Source organism: Meleagris gallopavo, chromosome 1 (genome assembly GCF_000146605.3).
Source record: "Meleagris gallopavo isolate NT-WF06-2002-E0010 breed Aviagen turkey brand Nicholas breeding stock chromosome 1, Turkey_5.1, whole genome shotgun sequence".
NCBI classification, from domain to species: domain Eukaryota; kingdom Metazoa; phylum Chordata; class Aves; order Galliformes; family Phasianidae; genus Meleagris; species Meleagris gallopavo.
In genome coordinates, this window is record NC_015011.2 from 38,432,287 (window position 1) to 38,453,029 (window position 20,743).

At 36.8% G+C, this 20,743-nt stretch overlaps 1 long non-coding RNA gene across 3 annotated transcripts in view; it reads left to right on the plus strand.

Moving 5' to 3' along the window:
- The first annotated feature begins 1,679 nt into the window (after positions 1 to 1,679).
- The window catches only part of LOC104910123, a 71,728-nt gene continuing 52,664 nt past the window's right edge, over positions 1,680 to 20,743 (plus strand). For all 3 annotated transcript variants that reach the window (XR_004160001.1, XR_004159999.1, XR_004160002.1), the window contains exons 1-2: positions 1,680 to 1,775; positions 10,990 to 11,093. This is a non-coding gene — a long non-coding RNA (uncharacterized LOC104910123). The remainder of the gene's footprint in view (positions 1,776 to 10,989; positions 11,094 to 20,743) is intronic.

Genomic DNA, 20,743 nt, shown 5'->3' on the forward strand with positions numbered 1-20,743 from the left:
AAGTGGAATGCAGCCATTAAAAAAATTGATGTTTAAAACTTCAAGAAAATAATCAGGCTTTTTAAGAGCAAAGTGGGTCATGAGGCTTTTTGAGAAACATTCTTAAATGATTGTCAGAATCATTATTTCTTTCACTGACATTTGTAGGCATTTCCAACTCTGAATGTAACAAACTTTAGATTCGTCGTGAAAAATGTGAAGGAACCTGAATGATAATAAAGGTAAACTTTGGGAGGGGGTTAAGACCCAGTGAATAAATCCCCTTTTTCAGGGGTAATTCAGCCAAACAGTAGGTATAATTTTTACAGAGACAGAATAAGTACAACACCTCTCATTGCCTCTCTAGCAGCAGAACTAGATCATTGTCTGTATAGTAGTACTGCAATAGGGAGGTAGAATACTCAGTTTCTTAGCTTTAATTTTCACACAACTACATATTCTAACTTTACATTTGCATTATCACTTGCTATTGGGGAAAAAGAAGGAGGGGAGAGAAGAGAGTTCACAGATAGCATTGAAGAATGAAATATTTGGCACCAGTGCTGGTTGCTATTTCTGCACTATACAGAAAAAGCGGGTACTGTTTATGTCCTCTCATGAGATATGTTCTGCTTGAAGTCACAGCTAGGACCTGCAGCTGGCACACTCTCATTGTTATACCAGTGCATTTGGCTGGGGCTGCAATCTCCTTCTTCTAGGTCCTGCAGGTACAGCTCTGGGCTTTCAGCAGAGCGATGTGGGCAAGTGGTCTACCTGGCATATGGAAACCCCAGAACGGAGTTTTCAGCCTCTTCTCTGTCTCCCCTGCTCTCAGCTGAGGGCACCTAAATGTCATAGAATCACAGAATGGCTTGGGTTGGAAGAGACATCTAAGATCATCTAGTTTCCAATCCCCTGCTGTAGGCAGGGACACCTCCCTCTAGATCAGGTTGCTCCCAGCCCCATCCAGCCTGGGCTTGAACACCTCCAGGGAGGAGCATTCACAGCCTCTCTGGAAAACCTGTTCCAACATCTCACCACCCTCACAGTAAAGAATTTCTTCATAATATCTAGTCTAAATCTACCTCTTCCAGTGTAAAGCCATTTCTCCTCATCCTGTTACTACCTGCCTTTCTAAAAAGCCCTTCCCCAGCTTTTCTGTAGGCCCCTTCAAGTACTGGAAGGCTGCTAAAAGGTCCCCCCTGGAGTCTTCTCCAGGCTGAAGAACCAACTTTCTCAGCCTATCCCCACACTTTCTACCCAACTGAGTCCTGCCTGAGGACAATGGAACCAGCATCAGCCCAGGAGGAACATGCAAACACCACAGATAACTGTGACAACAAGGTTAGATGATGATGACCGGTATCTTCAAAATGAACAGACAGTACATTCACACCAGCCCAGAAGAATTGGCAGGTGGTTAATTGTATGTTTCCTGTGCTCACTGACATGGTGGATGAAGCTCCAACATCAGCTGTTATCTCTGAAGCATTTACCATATTGCACAAGATGAGTAACACTAACATCAAACATCTCTACAGAATATAAAAAATTGAGAATGCTTAACTCAGCAGGTGTAAGGGAGCTGCTATGTCACAGCCTAAACTGATGATTGAGCACTTGCTGAAGGGGGTGGCTGGCCCAGGAAGTGCAGGTGCAAGAAATTTGCCTGTGCTTTCCACTTGACTGAAATCCCTCTCTGGGCTCGTTTAAGGGTTAGCCTCTATAAGTGCTTGCTGAATGAAGGCTGTTTTTTGAGAAAGTGTTCTGCAACCAGAGACCCCATCACTGATTGGGTGAGTTAACTTTTTCCTCTATGTGTTCCTAACTGTATTCCTGGAGATGATTTGTTTGGTGTTGCAATAGAACTTACCAGAAGCAATTTCTCTGCTTCTGAAGACCAACAGCAAGACAGGTGATCTTTTCTGAAAGTAGCATTGCAATCTACATTATTCAAATTCCATCGCAGTAGCAAAAGAACAGCGTGAGAGTCCTGAAGAGTGTATCAAAGGTGGAAAGGTGTCTGGAAGAAAGTATACAGCGGAAGAAAGGGGCCTACTGCAGACTGTTATTGAGTTTTACCTATTTATTCATGTTAGGTATGCTAATAACACAAGGAGTGTGTTTGGTAGGTCTCTTATTCTGAAGTTAAGTTGTGAAGAAATAAAAAGCCAGAATCTACTTGACATAGTTAAGCAGGAGCAAAATTAAAAAATAAAAATTAAAAAAAAATAAAAGTAACAAAAAGAACTCAATAGGGGTCACAAATTTCAGCAGGTCATTTATTAAACTCAAGCTAATTTTAAGTGTTTAGATCATGGCCTTTGCTCTTGAGCTCTGCTGGCTGGGTTGTACCAATTCTAAATTCATGGAAACAGCCCCTGCAGACACCAATCAAGCTCTTCAATACATAGAAGTTGCATATTAAAAAAACAACACTTAATGAACTAGAATGTCTATGAGCACATGCTATGTCTCCATTGCCTAAACTGAAGCTTGTTTTTATGATGCAGAAGGTGTTTACATATCAAAAAACTATCGCTTATTCTTAATTCTTGTTCCTTATCAAATTAATTTCATTAAAGAACAAGAAGTTGTACTTTCTATCTGCAGTTACCATGGAGAATAAAAGTATGAAATGTAACTTCAGTTATTACTCTATTAAGATGAAATTGATTGTCTGTCATTGTACCAACAGTAACTATAGCAAAGTAAGTTTGTATCAGCATTATATGATGCTTACCACTGAAATAAATGGTGGTGACTTCTTGTTTATTAGTGTTTATTAGGATGCATCTTCTATAACTATCATAAAGAGTTAACATTCCTGTTAAGAGTTAATAAATCTACGTGCGTTCAGAGCACTCTCATTCACTGTATTAAGATCATTTAATTTTTTGTCATTATATTTGCATCAAATCTTTGCTCTGTAAAGAGGTTGCGTTACTTCAAAGAAGTCTTTTCTTATAGATGAGTTGACTCAAGCTTTTTCAACTCTTTTTACTTTTGAGCTGAAAAGTGCTTGAAAGCTGCTATCAATTGAAATGGGGGAAAAAAAACAAAAACACCTTCTTTTTATTATATAATAGAAGTCTATCAAGTTGCATCAGGTGCCTTGACTCTGAGTTTCTCATCTTGTAAAGACCAAATGGCTGCTGCTGGGCATTTGTAATTCTAAGTTATATCTATAAGTTAACACATTATGTTTAGACACTAGACAGAGTACCTATAGGCAGATACTTTTTCTGCTTTAGTCCTGAAAATGTAAATTTATATTCTGACAGAATAATTCAAAATTAGCTGAAGGGATTGTCTTCTGCTTTTGCAAATCCTTTTTCAGGAGGATCAGCTTTGAAATTTGGAAATCCAAGCTATTAAATAAGTAAGGAAATTAAACTCCTGTAAAGAGGAAATTGAAAATCTTATCAAGTGCCAGTTAAATTCTGAGTGCTAGACTTTTTTAAGGACAGTTCTGAACAAGATCTGTGCAACAAAGAGCTAGTAACAACTATTTATATTTGTATCTAGAACTCTGGGAAATGCAATAGTGCTGAAAGTACTTTGAATTGTTCCTTATCAGCCTGCAGCCTAGTGCATGCTCTAGAGCTCCATACTCTAAGGGGCAAGTTATCCACGGGCAAAACAGAATATCCTGCATAATCTAAAGTTGCAGTCATTGTGCATCAACTCCTTACTTTTCCTTTTAGATGGGAGTACACTTTAGAAAAGTTGATTTCAGATAGAAAATTATTTTACAAGGATAGGATAGCAATAGCTACCACCAACACTCATGAGGGGAGATCAGAATTTTCTGTTGTCTTAATTTGCTATTTAAAAAAAAAAGGTTTGTGTCAAGTAATGTTTCATTTTATGTTAATTAATGAAGAGAAAGATACTGACTACAGTCATGTCATTTCTGCATCTTTGTCTTTTTTCTTTGCCATCATACTGAAGTTTATGTAAAAAGAATACAGACACATCTGTGATTCTATGATATGTTTTCTGACTGTCACAGTTCTTAGATTACAAAGACACTTCTTCATGTCTAATAGAATTAAGCCTCCTAAGTAGTAGGAATGAAAGTGTTCAAAGCAGAAATTGTTGAATACTGCTAAAATAATGAGAGTTGGCTGTATATAACGCATTGCAAAATTACACAGTCTTCAAAGTCCTTGTAGGCCACTTTTACTGTTACATGCAGGCAGGCAGTTACAGTAAAAATGCAGGTGGTGAGTTGAAACATTCAGAGAGTATGGAAGGATCGCATCAGACTATCTTTTTTTTCTTGGTAGAGTTTTGTCATCTTTCCTAAAGAAGCAAGTAAAACGCACAAAATTCTTTTAAATGGTTTATTAGTAATTGTAAACAGAAGCATTTCAGACACTTACATGGAAAGTAAAACATGACTTGAAATGTATCAATGTAGATGAGTATCTATAGTGTTCTGCTAGCTTGGCTAGACATTTGGTGAGGTGCAGAAAGTAGGCACTGTTCATAAAACTTGAGCAACAGTCAGAGTAACTTCTAGGTAAAAAACAATAACAGTGGGAAAAGCTCATGTTTGATTAGTTCCCACATACAAGCATTCAAGTCAGTTTTGATAGTACTTTAAAAATTGTCCTGGAACTTTCTTTCAGAAAGAAGATTCTGTCTTGCTAAGGTGAAATAAATATGGGAAACACTGCTCAGTTCTCAAGCAACATTAAGAATCAAAGGGAATGCTGATGCTTAGAAATGAGAGCAAAACATATAGCAACACATAAAACTACTTTGGTACTACTCTGATTTGGGATTTTGACTTAAGTATTTTCAGGGCTTTAGCTGTTGACAATTAGATATTTCTAAATGTAAAATAAACCCTAAATCCCAGCCCTGCTTAGTTTGTCTTAGTTTATCGATTGTTATAGTCTTCATGGCCTTAATCTGTAAATGTTAACAATCTTTTTGCTGTAGTGCTTACAGGAGTTAATGTGTTTAGCTATCCTTCAGCTTTGTTTTACACCACTTCATATGCTTCCATACAGCTTCACAGCATCCATCCATTTACCATCTGCTTATATGAAAAGCAGTAGGATCAAAAATACCGGTAGGTACAATACATACAAATCATAAACACTGACTTTGTCTGGCAGTCTTAAAAATGGTAGCATTACAGTTCATACCTATCATCTATTACTTTTACAGAGGAATAAATTCTTACTAAACAAGATTATTGAAGCTTCTTTTCAGAATGAAGGCTTCAGGATGTTTAGAGCTTTTGAGATGAGTGCTGAATCATGTAATGGATGTGAAGTCCTTGGTCTGCCATACAGAAAATGTCATTTTACTGATGGAATTTTAAAATAGATATTTAAGATGAAATAACCTAAATGATTTCAAATGTATTTTTTTAAATGTTATTACATAAGTAACAGTTAGAAAAGATAACTTGAATAACTGACAATTGGGTAGTGTAAACATATATACATGGGGTGGATTCCACCATTAGCCTTCTGTGTTATGCTTTTTACTTTATGGGTTCCTCTTAGGTACCCAGAAATGCCAAACCCCAAGCCAAAATATTGCTTTTGAATTAGGGGAAAAAAAGGTGAGTTTAAGAAAAACATACTGAAGAATATCTTAGAGCTTACGTGGTTTTTATGCATCCAGTTTCTGGGGGATTTATCTGATGTCTAATGCTAACTTTGGTTGATGATGCTTGGAGCTGACAGTAGGGAGAGAGTTAAAACATCAACATGTTTATGTTTGCATAAATAGGCTGCTTCCTCTCTCCTTTTCTTTTTTTTTTTGGAATCAGAAGTACCTAAGAAACTGAGTTCATATTTTTCTGCAAATAAATGACACAAATTTGACAGAAGGAAAAACAGCAGTTTGAGTCCTTGCCTTCAGAGATACTGACTCTCAGATTCATTCATTCTTCAATCATAGGATTACATAGGAAACTGCTATCTCCAAATTGACAAATCTACAAATCTCCTAAATCTATCTGCCTTCTTTAGGTGTTTGATAACTTCTCTCTTAGACAAGAAAAAATGTAAAAAGTTCTGTCTCTCTTGGAATACAAACTTATAAAAGGTCAAACAACCGTTCAAAAATGATACTTCTAGGTTCATCCTTCCTATTGCCCTGTTGTTCTGGGCTAAGGCATTCAAACCTGCTGTTTGCAACCTGAAACTGTATGGCATATTGACTGAGTTAACTCTGTGTTAACTCTGAATTAAGCTCTGTGAAAATACTGGGGAAAATCTACTGAGGTTCAGAATGTTTGTTGTCAGTACTCTTCTAGAAGTTACATCATATTTTAGGGTAGAAGAGAAAAATCATATTTGGAGTGTTTTCAAAGCAAAGGAAAACAAAATCTGCACATTACCTTCTCTCCTCTCCCTTCCCCCCCTGCAAAGCTAAGAAAAGTTTGACAAGAAGATATTGGCACACATAAGACTTCTTTATGTAGGCAGACTGACAGGTCTGTCACTCTATTCTCCCTCTTCGTGTCTTGTTATCAAATCAGTCGCCTTTGGAAAGCTATCTCTTGGTGCAGGGAGCTTGAAATGTTTCAATTTTAGGTTTATTTGAGAAGACTGCAGGAATCACACCCATTTTTCACTGTTCTTTGCTTAAGTAGAGTCTGTTTTTCAGCATTCAGAAATGAAACAAGTTCAGCTTTGGCTCAGCAGGCTCAAGGTTTTAATGTTTTAATTTTACGTAACTATGTTATTCTGAAATCCTACACGGGGCACACCTCTCTAACATGGTGTATTAACAGCACTGCCATTCTTTCAAACTCTTTTTGTTGTTTTTGAAAAAAAGAAAAGGATTTAAAAGTAAGATGCATCTAAGCAGTATGATGGAATTATTTCCTTCATGTACTTCCGAGCTCTCAGAATGAAATGAAGGTGAAGTCTGAAATTAGCATGGGTGTAGTTAGCCTGGCTTTATCCCTGGACTGGCAGCTAGCTGCCTGTCAAAGGTTTTAAGTAAAGTTCTTGATTGTAGGTCAGTTCTCGGTGGATAAATCACAGAAACAGCCACAGATAAGGCATATGATTGGCTATTCTCCTGCTGAGGAGAGACTGCATTAAGGTAGACTAATGAATACTGAATCATTTTCTCACCCTCAGGGTGGACGCCCCTGTCAGGGCTGAGTCACTGTGAAAGCAATATGCTGAAGTGATTTAAAATGCAGCAGCCTTTAGTGCCAGTGACAGATGGATATAACTTGGGATTTATTTGTACTCATTTTTAGGCCTTCACAAGCCATGAGTGCAAATGTACAAGAAAATGAAAGATAAACCATGATAAAAGACTCCTGTTTATACACGCTTTAGGGAAGTGCAAAGTGGAGACCTTGCCACAGCAATTTGAAGTGACCATGGGGGCTGACTTCTGGGGCAGACAAATATGGATATTTTACTCCAAGGTTTCTTCATTACTTTTCCTTTTTCTATAAGACTGAAGAATTTCATGGAATAAGCCGGGCGTTACCTCTGCCTAATGAAACTGCATCTCTTACATTTTCTGCTGAAAATTTGTTCTGATGTGATGATTATCAGTTTACCTGGTGAACTGGAGGTGTCATAGCATCAGAAGTGTGTATGAAAAGCTTGAGATATGTTTTGGCTTTGCCAGTTGCATTTTGATTAGAAATGTATATTCTTGAAGAGAAAGACGAAACTAACTTCAAAAGTATCAGCCACTCTGAAAAGATTGGATTAAACAAATCCTATTGCAGTATGAGTCAGAAATTATTGCATAATTCCCAATTTAGGAAAAAAAAAAATGTTTTATGGGCTAGGTTCTGGTGTGTGAATTATGACTTCTGTTTGTGTAACTGTGACATCCTGCATCAGCACCCTGTGAGAATTAGTGGCAGGGAAATCTCGGGGTCTCACGTGGCTGTCAGTGACCACTGCAGGGACCAACCCAGGAGCAGTGTTAGTGTGAGAAGGTGTAACACTGCACAATCCTGTGACCTCTCTGTGATGAACCCTCGTTCGGCAAAAAGCACAAATAGGGCTATCTGTGCACAGAGCAGCCACAGAACGTATCCTGCAAGGAATGCTATAAATACAGAAACTGGATAATGAAACTTCATAGCGTGCATGAATGAATTCTTCTAGCTCCTCGGTCAAAGCGTAGCCTATGGAAACTTAAATTGGAAAGCTGCTTGGGAAAGGAATCACGTGCCAGTGGTGACTGTTAATAGTCACCAGAAGAATAGCTTTATGAAAACAATAGCTCTAATGCTAGCATCCTGTTCTAGTCATTTGAAACATTGCTGCTCATTGTAAAAAATGAGACTTTTAAGCTGACCTTCTGTTTTACCTTTGGGGAAACTAATGCTTGTATTGCTAAGGGGAAGCTGGTTGGTTGCTTTTAATATGGTATGTGCCACAAATGAGATTGTCAGGAAGGTCTGAAATTTCATCTCATCCAAATCTATTAGTGTTAATGTTCTTTTCATTACGATTTCATCAGAATTAATTAACAGAATCTGTGAATAATATGCTGCACACATTTGATATGCAAAACCAAATCAACTGTACAATTTATGTTTCCTTACAGCTGGTGCTTCGCACATTGACAGTCAGGAGTATAGACTACATGCATTAGCCTAGACCAGCTGTCTGTGATCAGCAGCTCCCAAGCCAGGATGTGCCCTGGATCACACAACAGCCTGGTGCTGGAGGCTGACCTGCTGGTCTCAAAACTTCTGAAAAGGACAGACAGCCCTGAAAGCAGCAAACTTATTTGCTTACAAGCTTAAGAGGTTTAACTCATGTTCAGATCATGTTGGCATAAATATGTCTTGGCTATTTCGTCTAAAAATATTTCAGGATAAACTTGTGGAATGACCAACATTTGTTTTTGATGACTTGTCCAGGGCTGTTTTGAGAGCCCTATAAATTACCTCACTGACATGATTCATCAGTAAGTAGGCATGGCTAATACAGGAGTGGGATGCTTATAATTTTCAGAGAAGAGCTCAACGTTTATCAGAGATAGATTTCTGTTGATAGCAACAACAGTGTGTAATTAACCCCCCTCTACATAAATGCCTGATTTTTAACAGGAGGAGCCATTTCTTAAGCACCGGAAGGCTTTTTCCATTATTTTGATTGCTGATTGCAAGATAAAGATTTGAAGTCTCCTGTACAATTTATATTTATTTATTTATTAGAACATGATAAACCATTTTCACAGGCACTAAGTTCTGGAATATTGATACATTTTGAGGCATGGAACTGAAGCAGTGCAAATCTGCTTACTGATCTCTTTGGGCTTGGCTCTGGTTCCTGGATATTTACATCTAAATTTCTTCCACTCAGATGTGGTATTTGATTTGAGTGTTTGTGAAAACTACCAATCTGATAATCTTGCAGACCGAAGCTTTCCATTTATTCACCTGTTAAGTACAAAGTTCAAGTTTCCCTTTCCAATTAAAGTGCCTACACTTGTGCTGGCCTGACCACCTCGAGGGAGGCATCATTTAGATTCCAGCCACATGCTTTCTCCTGCCTCACTGTTGTGAATGCCAGCAAGAAACTGATTTATGCCAGCTGTTGCATATTTTTAATGGGCACACTTATCTATAGGGAATAAAGCTATCAGATAGCCACAAGAAGATAACAACTTCAAGTTACTACCAGTCTGAACTGGATTTGAACTGATGCTCTGCAAGAACATCTCTGAAACTGTCCAGATTTTTGGAATCTCTGTGGGGCTCTGAGAAGTATTTTAATAGGAGATACATTTTTCTGTCACTGGTATATATATTTTAAATGTTTCTGTTCACAAATACATGAATTATCCAAACTTCAGACTTTATGAACTGCTCTCAGACTTGCTTTATAGTTAATATGTAAGGAAAGTAGCTCATAATAGAAATGCATTACATACATAATATACCTGGTGTGCATTTATCTAAACAGTGTCAGGTTTTGAAACTGCTTACATTAACTTTGCATCTGTGCTGTGAATCCACAAAGACATTGAGGTTTGCTCAGCTAAATCCTTTTTCATGGTGTTGGCAGCTGAGAAAGAGTTTGTCATAGATAAGCATACTTGTTTTTTTTTTTTTTTTTTCCCCATTCCTCATTTCTGAAGAGGACATAAATGAGAATAGATTGATTCTAAAATAACAAAAGGAGTGACAGAGACAATAATGATGAGCATGTTCCAGCTGCATGGATTATGGAAGCAGAAAAAACCTCCAGGTTCTTGTTTTCTCACAAGACAGCCAATTCTGACACTTTAATATGTAGTCATGGATGAGTCAGAGGGGGAGTAAGGAGGTGTTCTGTTCCTATTTGCTGTTGTAGTTCGATGGCGTTGGTATTTGTTGGGCTTCTGGAACCACGCTGTCTCCGATGAATTGAGATACTCATCATTTCAGGGAGAAGGCAGAGGAAAGTGGTTCATTTCTAATAAACTGTTGAGCCTCCCATCTGTTCTGTTGACACTGGTTTGGAATGGAAAAGGGTTTGAATAGGACTTGAGTATGTTGTACACCGTACATTTGATCCTTATTGTGTGACCTGTGGAGGGAGTTGAGCCTTGTCATTCCTGTTACACAGGCATATGTTTCTGAATTAGAAAACTGATTTCTTATCCCTTCCCATCAAAACATTATAAACTTGCTTTCCTGTTTCAGCTTCCTACCTACCTTGTTTGTGGTGTTTTTAATACGTTACTTGTGCTGTGCTTTAATAGGACTGGTCAAAATCTCAAGTTCTGTTGTTTTTTCTCCTGCATCTTGTTCCTTTCCATCACTTCTGAAACAACTAGCCAAAAACACTTGAAAAAAATTAAGTTAATCTCCTTTTGACAAACAACTCCCTGTTCTGCTTTGCCAGGTGATTGATTGATTAGTTAATGGTACCTTTGGCCTTGCTGTTTTTTCTGCAGAGCTGCCAATTACTTTGTGTGGTGCTTCCATGTGAATGAGTGATTGTTAGGGATTTGCAGACACCTCCTGTTCACCTTCAATCTCTTTCTGCTTCTGCACAGATGAAGATACCCTGTTGGACAAAACCTTCGATCAGTTTGATGCTTGGAGTCTGACACGTACAGTGACAGTGCAGCATTAAAGAGAATTCATCAAGTTACAACAGGTATCTCAAATCATTACAGGACTGCAGTTATTTGCACTTGGCTATTACTAGGTTATTCTTAAGTGCAAGTCTCACAGCTACAGAATCCAATGAACTTTTATCTCAAATAAGGTTTTGGGGCATACTGTTGTGGTATGTTAGCTTACTAGCAGACCAAAGGCGGATGAGACATTTTCATCACAGGAAGGTGAGAAACTGCACATTGTAATGAAGCAGCCAAATTTTTTTCTTTGATGCAGGCAGGCAGAACCAGTCTTGGCAATTCCCTGATCTGCAGTTCTTCTCTGACAATTTTGAATATAAACATCAAAATGTAATCTGACTGCCAAAGTGGGGAAGAAAAAAACAAACAAAAAACCTGCTTTATTCCCAATTGTTTCCTAAGTCTGGTCTTGGAGCTGAGGGATTTTCAATGTTGAAATCTTTTGTTTGCTGTTTTGGGTGTTTCTATTATGGTCTAAACAAGAGAAATCATCTTTTACTCCTTTCCCTTTTCTGGGAAATGCATTGGGGAGTCAAGGAAGCTTTTCAACAAAGAAAGAATTTTGCTTCAAAGCCTAGTTTCAGACGACTTGCTCCAACATATGAAGGGAGAGAAGACAAGAAAATAACTATAACATCACTTTGGAAAATTGCTAGTCTGTATTCCATTTTTGTAAAGTGGTTTGTCAAAATGATACATACAGGATGAAGCCTAGACAAGAACTCAGTTGTATCTTGCATCAGTGACTGCACATCTGAGTCGTCCTTTGACACTGGCTTTCCCCTTAGTTTTCTTTTCTTTTTTTTTTTTTCTTTTTAAACCTGGGAGAGCCCTATAAACCAGGGTATGTATCTTTGGTGGAGATGTAGAACAGTCAGTAGATCCAAAGGAAATAACCTAGAAAATATTATGGGATTGTTTAATTGGTTTGCAGCTAGGTTTGAGTTAGACAACTTGTTAACAAGTACTAAGAGTGTTTTTGGGGCAGGAATTTCCAAGCATACTTATAAGACGGAGACAATTTAGGTTGTCACTTTCAATCACCTTACAGATATTACATCCCATTAGCCAGCTTAGCATATCTGGCTTCTTTTACAGTGAATAGGTCAATTATATTCATTTACATCCACCATGATCCTCAAGGCAGATGGCAACTCACTAGAAATAAATGCAAAGAAAGAAAAAAAAAAAAAACCAACACAAACAAACAAAAAAACAGCCCTATTGTTTATTTATTTCCAGCTCAGTTTCTGGCTCTGCAAGGCAGAATTTCTAAGCATGCATCAGTAGGGATTAATCTTGTAACTGCATAGTTTTCCTTATTTGTCAGGAGCTCTCCTTTTATTCTCAGCAAGTAGCCTCTTGCTATGTGGATGATATGCAGATGGTTGTTCTGTCACCTTTAGATCCTACGATGGGCAGTTTTGATGTGGTGGTAAATATGGCCCTTCTTAACCTAGAAGACACTTTGACAAATGCATTCACTTCTTGAAAGAAATTAATAACAGTGACTCTGTTTACATAGACTTTTCTTTTTACAGTCCCCACCTATCTCAGGATTTCAACAAAGAAACCTAAAGGAGAGTTAAAGTTGCACAAAGTCAAAAGAAAAGTTGGTTTAAATCTTGATGTTTTCCAATTGTATGTAACAGTAGGTCAGGTAATGCAATTTTTAATTTTACGACTAGAAACACCAAGATTGGAATAGGGTAACTCATTTATTTCTCTTCAGCTAACATGCAGACAAATATGTTTATGATACTTAAACATTTGCATTATTAAAGGATTTCAGTGAACACGAATAAATTCCTAACCTAAGAAAGCTATAATTAATTCTGCTCAGTCATGAACAAATAATTTTTGTAACATTTCTAGGCTTAGATTGTCTGTTTCCCCTGTGTTCTTGTAAACAGTTGAGTCACCCAGACCAAAGCCACATTTTAATAAGACATAGAAAAAATAGTGTATTTGCTGTAAGTTCTCTCTACTGGAACTACAAAAGTAGTAGCAACGTGTGTGTGTGTGTGTGTGTGTATATGTATATATATTTAACTTTTTGGGAAAAAAAAAAATAGATGACCCGTCATTTGCTTGGGCAAACCAAAATTGTTGTTAACCTTCTTCAGTGACCTTTCTCTTAGCTAACAGTTGGTTCGTGACAGATGAAGCTGAGTAATCAGTGGACTGTGGTGGAAACTGAAGCCATGTACCTGATGCAGTCTGGTTTTGAACTGTCATTTGTGGTACATGTGGATTTGTTATGAAAGCTTCAGTGTTTTGAATATTTTTGTATTTCTGTTAGGATCGTGAGTGAAAAATTGCTAAAAACCATTTATTCTTAGGGAAAGTATATTCCCTTCCTGAATTTACAGAGCTGGATTTAGTGGCATCCCTATTTCCAACTGTCCTGGGAACATTGCCTTTCCATGGTAGCTTTGGTAATTTCACATATGTCCTGTATTAAATGTTTCCCCTATAATGAGTTTTCTAATATTTGAAGGAACTGACATAGAAAAAAAAAAAGTGTAACTTTCATCTGTTATGGTGTCTTTGTTGCTGAAATACAAAGAGACAAGTAAGTAATAGAAATATGTTTACGCTTAGATACTAGGGAAAGAAAAATGACAGTGAGGCTTGATGGAAACACTGGAAAAACTTGTCAAGAAAACATTTATGATCTCCACCTTTGGAAACATTCAGAACTCAACAGAATATGGATCTGACCAAGCTGACATAAGTTCTCTCTGCTCTGGGAGCAGTAGCAGAGTTGAATTCAGTCCTTTTCAACTGAAATTATTCTACAGTTCAGAGCCTGCTATATGAAAGACAGCAGTGAGATATTGTTTATAATCACTATAATCCTCACATTTTAGATTCAAGACATGAGTATCTTTACTGGTATATAAATTCCATTGAATTCTGTACCAAACTGATTCTGAATATTCGTGTCACTACCTAAATGTCACAGATCTACATGGATTTATTCCTTGGAAAACTGCTGTTCATCTCATGTACCCCTAAAACTCTGGAAACAACCATGACTAAGCTTGTGAGTTCTGGTTGTTTTTTTTTGTTGTTTTTTTTTGGTATATTAGGATTAGATTGTTCCTGCAAACAGAACAGACAAGCGAAGTCGTCTTCCTTATGTTTCTTCTGAATGATTAATCAGAAGTATTTTTCATATACATGCTGAAGTACATTAACATCCAATTACTCTGTTAACTAATTTGAAAATTAGGGAGTCTCTGGAAATCAAAGCACTGATAACCAAAGAAGCCTTTATGCTTACTTGTGACATGTATTAAAAGAGTCTTGGTCTTGGAGAGGTTCAGATATACTCAGTTATAATATACAGTTGGTAGATGATTCCTGCTGCAGGCAATAGTGAAAATGGCTCAGCAATTGAAGACGTAAACACACAGATAAACATCCCAATTTAAAGCAGATTTTTTTCCTTTTTTTCCTTCTCTGTAATGTTTTTAAGTTCTTGAATTTTGCTTGTTGAAAGCATTCGATTAATTTTTATCTTCTTTGCATAAGGAAACAAGTAAGAAAGGCATGAGGTGGAGAAATGAGTAACATACCCACAATTATTTAGCTGGTCTCCCACTCTTACAAAACTCCCTTTGGAACAGGAAGAACAAAGCAAGCATGAATATTGACCAATTGTTTTGACAGTGCTGTTTTCTATATCCTGTCTTCCTCCATCACCATACATTCTATGAAACAAACAGTTACAGATAATATATTAGCTGGAAGACCTGCAGTTTAATGGTACTAAATATAAGGACTTCCCACACATTTCTAAAAATAAGTTACAGAGTTGCTGGAGCTTCAAGAAAAGTAATTTCAGGCTCATTAGCATTGTGCATACCATGAAAGTGGCTAAACTAGTAATGCAGGCCTAGAGATCAGTACTTCAAGTATGCGTGATAACAATTGAATGCTGTCATTCACCCATGAGGCTCAACGCTGTCATGAGAAAACCAGGAGAACCAGATCTAATGCGTGGAAATCCTTCACAGGAAGAAAATGCCTATCTTGGGAGGAATAATGTATTTTCATCAAGCAAAAGTGAGGGAGGGGAAAGGTAGGGACACAGTGTGATAGCAGGCTGTGATCCTTGTCTCCCAGTTATGTTTCTGAGTTGTTTTCCATTCAGGAATGAGATATTTGAGCCTGTTTTAGAAAAAGCATTTATTTGGACCTGAACTATATAGCATAATGTGGAAGAAAAAGAGAATTTCAAGCAGCCAGGATCATCAGAAATCCATAATATTCCTGGGAGTAAGCCAATATTTCAAGTCATCCTTGCATCCAAATTTGACTGGTAGTGAAAAGGAGATGATGTGGCAGAGTAATGTCTTTTTTTCTACTGATTACATAAATCGTATTCTGTCAACTGCTTAACTAAACCAGTGACTAAACCGCATAGGACATCATAACACACTGTTCACTGCAGGAAAGTAGGACTCTATTATGCCTCGTTGGCTCCAACTTCCTGCCCTCCTCCTGAAAAACTCTGCTTCTCAGCAAAATTCTTTTAAGGTTAACTCTACTTCACACCTTTCATCTTTCGTATATAACTCATACAAATAAAATAATATAAAAATATAATATTAATGCAATAATAATGTAATACAATATATGTATTATATAGACCATATATATTATATGTATTACTACATTTCACTGTATGTTATTTATTAAAAAAGCCATTCCTTGTTTATTTTTCTGACTCTGGCTGAGTTCCTATGTTTCTTGCTTTTCATTACATGGCTCTGTCTTCCAAAGACAATTGTTCCACTAGGAAGATAAGGTGAAGAGGTAACTGAAATAACACAATGTGTCATCAAAATAAAACATGGTACAATTTTAGTTTGCTACTGAGGGAATTCCATTTTTATATCATTCCCTCTTTCCCCAAAAGTAAGATAAACTATTGAGTTTTATATTTCTAGTCAGAAAGTTTCAGTTATATAATGCAATGGTATGTATGTGTTGTTCATACAAAACAAAAGTAAAATTTACTCCCTATAGATAAAAGACCATTAACTTTAAAAATTTTATTACTTCTAGATTCCTGATACTGTGGAGATAAAAGCTCGTCTATTTCTCAAGAAAAAATAGGCTTTGAGTCTCTACCATAAAATGCAGGCTTTTCTCACAGTACAAAAATTTAAAAGTTGTCCCTGTCAGTACTTTTGTTGCATCTATGTGGCACTTAGTATATTTATGAAAGCTTTGTAATGATCAGTTTATTTGGTTGATGAACTTGGGAAATACTTGCTTTTCACCAGTAGCTACTACCACTGCTACAAATCCATTCTGCATAGCTGCCACAATGAGGATTTCAAAGTCTGTTGCTTTTGACTGTAAAGTTACAGGAGAAATTAGTAGTTTTTCTGCCAATAACTCAATATTTGAGCTGAATTCATAGATTTAATAAATAATAGGATACAGAAGGAGATGAAGAAGAGGCAATTTAAGGTGCTTTCTTTTATCAAGTGTTCAGTAACTTCTCTCAGACTTTCTAGAAAATGTCTTTATAGCCAAAAGAATTAACCAAAACTCAAATCCAGAAGATATATTATGCTTTCTGCAATGCAGAGTATTTTTTCAAGACTGAGTAATTGCTTCTAGTTTCCTGGAGTGTTTACAGAAAGACAATCTGATAGAGAAACAAAATTTCACAAAACACCACTCACTGGTTGAAGAGCTGGCTCTCAAAAGTCCTACAGATGTTGTATTAGATGTGGAGAAGAACTTTCATGTAAGCAAAATAATAAAAAATCAGAGTAAAAACTATGTGGCTTTCAACGAAGAAATGCCCAATGTTCATTATTTTCACATAGTCATTCCAGTCAGTCCTCATAAAGTTTTTCAGTATTGGATGGTATTATGGTAGCTCAAAGCACTGCAAAACTTTAAACCCCTTCCCAGGAGATACTTTCTTGTTTGCTATATTCTCAGTTGCCATGACAGGTACAAGCCTGGTCTATTTCTCTCTGACTGTGGGCCCAGTTTTGCTGCATTCAGATACTCATAAATTTGGAATTGCTCAGTTGAAGGTAAAGAAATTGTTTCAAAGGGATACTGAAATAATTTAGAACAAACATGGACTAAAATAAACAGATCACATCATACCTGTAGTTTATACATGATATTTATGCAGGCCTTCACTTACTGAACAGTGAATAAAACCAGCTTTTTAACATATTGGTTAAGTAGTAATTAGATTTTGTATAATGCTCTGTCCATTGGTAAATTAAATATAATTTGTGTCAGTAGCAACAATATTCCTTGCTGTCATGCTCTGTGCTGCTGTGACAATTATTAATTCAAGGAAAAAAACAGTCCTTTTCTCTCATTTGAGAGATTCCATCCACCATATGAAACTGGATTTAATCTAAACCACGCTGAAATCTGTTGCAAAAACTCCTGTGGCCTTCACTAAGCTTTAGATCAGACTCTGAACAGGTCAAGGTTCTTGTGGAAAATAATATCATGAGACATTGTGATTATGCCTGAATATATACTATCAGTGTGAAGAGGTATCTCTGAAGGAATCACAAACTCCCAGAACAGCTGAGGTCAGAAGGGACCTCTGTAGATCAACAAGTCCACCCCCACTGCTCAGAGCAGGGTCAATTAGAGCATGTTTCCCCAGGGCCATGCAGGAACATAACTCTAACATTATTTATTTAGTTTTAAATGACTGGTTTTCCCAGTGTAATGCTCTCTTACATAAAAGTCTGTGTTACATTTCACTCTGTAATTATGGGATCATTTGCCAATCTTTTATGGCCTCTTATCAAGAGAGTGGAATCCTGTTGTGCATTTTACATTTAGTATATTTTTTTTCACTGAGCAGGACATCAGGATTTGGAGTTTTAATGCAATCTTGGAAATTATTGTAATGTGCTAAACTAATTCTGACAATTTTGAGGTTCTGTATTTCGATTGCAAAGTGCTCCACTTCTTTAGCATGAGTCAGTGAGACTGCAGTCAGTGGAGAAAAGAATTAAACAGAACCAATGTAAAAATGTATGGCTGGGAACATAGGCATATCTTTTGGAATGGTAGGCAGAGAGATGCCTAAATCTTGTCAAAAAAGTATTCCAGAAATGTAGCACTCTAAGCCACTTTGCTGTCAGATATTGTCATCAAGTCTTGACCAAAGGAGGAAGCTGAACATCAGTGAGGTTTCTATACTGATAATGCTCAATTCTTGTCCCATTTATTTTAATAAAATTGTTTCCACAAATTGTTGCATTCATAACCATTTACAGAGCTGCTTCAGTGAATCTTTTTCCCATTTCCCTAGATGCTTGTTAGCTGACATCCTGTAACAACCATGTTTTCATGAATCTGCTTATTTTTTAGATTGAGAGCTATATGGCAATTAGCTGACAGAAAGACTATTTACAAGTTATTGATGGATGCTGTTGATGTGTACCTGATACTGATTGTTGATAAGAGTTATATTTTAATTAAAATTACTGCCTTGTTACTATATAGTAATGTGACTAGTTGAATATAAAATTAAATTCCAAAAAATTGAAGGCCGGATCTTGAGTACTATCTACTCTCTATGTAGGGTTCAGATTCAGTCCAAAAGCTTTTTGTACCACCTACTTTTCAATACTGTCTAACCCTACAGCTCTATAATACTGTCTATCTCCTTCAGCTCAAAAATATCACTGATCTCCTACCAAGAAATCATCACAAGAATCAAAAGGGGATTTATGCAGTAGTTCAGCCTGAGCACGATTGTCGGGGTCAGCCATGAACATGGGTGGCATGTACTGGTATTCCCAGTCCTGCAAGAGCCCTTTATGCTGGGCATGGAACATTGCAAACCCAAAAATATGTCAAGTATGGAACCTGGCACAGTAAATCTCTGCCACTTTAACAAGAGTATTCTTCTTAGATCAAGAAAATAGAGGGTGCCAATCAAGCTAGGATTTTAAGGATAGTCCTAATCTTAATTCTCATCTCCCATTTTCTTATAAAAAGTCAGAGTGACATGTTCTATTTGTGGATTTCTCCTGTTCTTTTGGTCTGATGAAGTCTGTAGGTAGAGCACTTCATTGGTTTTCACAATCTTTGAAACAACTGTAATGTTTTCTGTGAGAAGAATATATTCTGTATGCTAGAATTAAAAATTTAAATGCATATTTCAATTTTAGTTTCCAACAAGAATGTTATTGAATAATATATATATATGTGTTTCTAAATAGAAAAATCTGATTTATATACTAAAGAACAGAAAATATAGGTTGGAACTGTGCCAAGCAAAAAAGTATCTATGTCTTAGAAAGAGAACTCATGAAACTGTTTTCTGGTTCGGGTGATCTGAGTGCCTTATATTACTGAAACATTTCTGAATCTTTTACATTACTGAAACTTTTGCGGTGTGAAGAAGAATAAATACACTGGCAAAGAAAAGTGACTGAGAGTGACCTGAAAGTACTGAGTGACAAAGACTTTCTGATCTTATTCGAAATGATGTTTCAGACTTCACAGCTTACACTGAGGGTCTGTTATCAATCAGTGACCTTGTTAATAATCTCAGTGGGCAGAGTAATTAATGACACTGTTTTGCATAGATCTGGGGGATGAGTAGGAAGCAGATATAATTAGACTATAGTAAAATCTCAATGTTGAGCTATCACTTCTAAAAGATGTTCATTGATATGTGAGTTTTATCAAAGCTAGCAAATGTGCATGGATTTATCTTGCATAAGTTAACTTAAGGAGCACAATCCCAAAGCAGCACTGTATCAGATGCTGCTTTTTGATGCAAGCACTAATTGATGACTAACATTTCCTACAGTCTTTATCTCACAGGACAGAATGAGAACTAATTTCCCTAGCCGTGTTTTCCCTGTCTGAATTTCACTAGGTGCCACCACAATTGTTGGTACAAATCTCAGCCACTAAGCCTCATGAATCTGCATCCCTAGGTGTGTGAATACAATGCTCTAGGCCAGGCATGTCCAAACTATGGCCATGGGCCACATGAGACCCTGGGCAGATTGTAAATTTTTAACATTATTTTGTGATTATAGTGATATTTTTTGTGTTTTTTGGTTGTGTGTAGCTTGAATGTGGACTGGGTAGGCAACATCAGAACACTGTGTAGGGAGGGGCAGTATGGTCCGAAGTCTACCTCTCAAGCCAACATACACACTCGGTCAAATCAAAACCCTTGTGTGTTATACATTACCTGTGCTTGAGCCACTGGGAGAGTAAAATGCAGTGATTACCAATATTTAATTGTTACACTTGGGCTTGTGCTATTTTATAAAATAATTAAATAAGCAAACGGTTCACAATAGACAAATCTTGTAATTTTCAACTTCTCAAAAGGTCAAATCTTCCAGTAGTTTAATCTTTTTACTGCCCTCCTTCTCTCATGTTGTAATAAAAAATATGTAAAAAAAAATAAATTTTGTTACTGCTATACATTAACTATATTACATAGCTTATATGCAACTCAAGACATTTCTCTTTACTCACTGTGGCCCAGGCAAGCCAAAATGTTGGATACTCTTGCTCTAGGCTATCCTTTCAATGAGGCAGATTTTAAAAGTAAATACTACTTTTGTGAGGAGTGTCTACTTACTGATTCAAGCTGTTGTTTCTTAGAAGTAATCAGTAA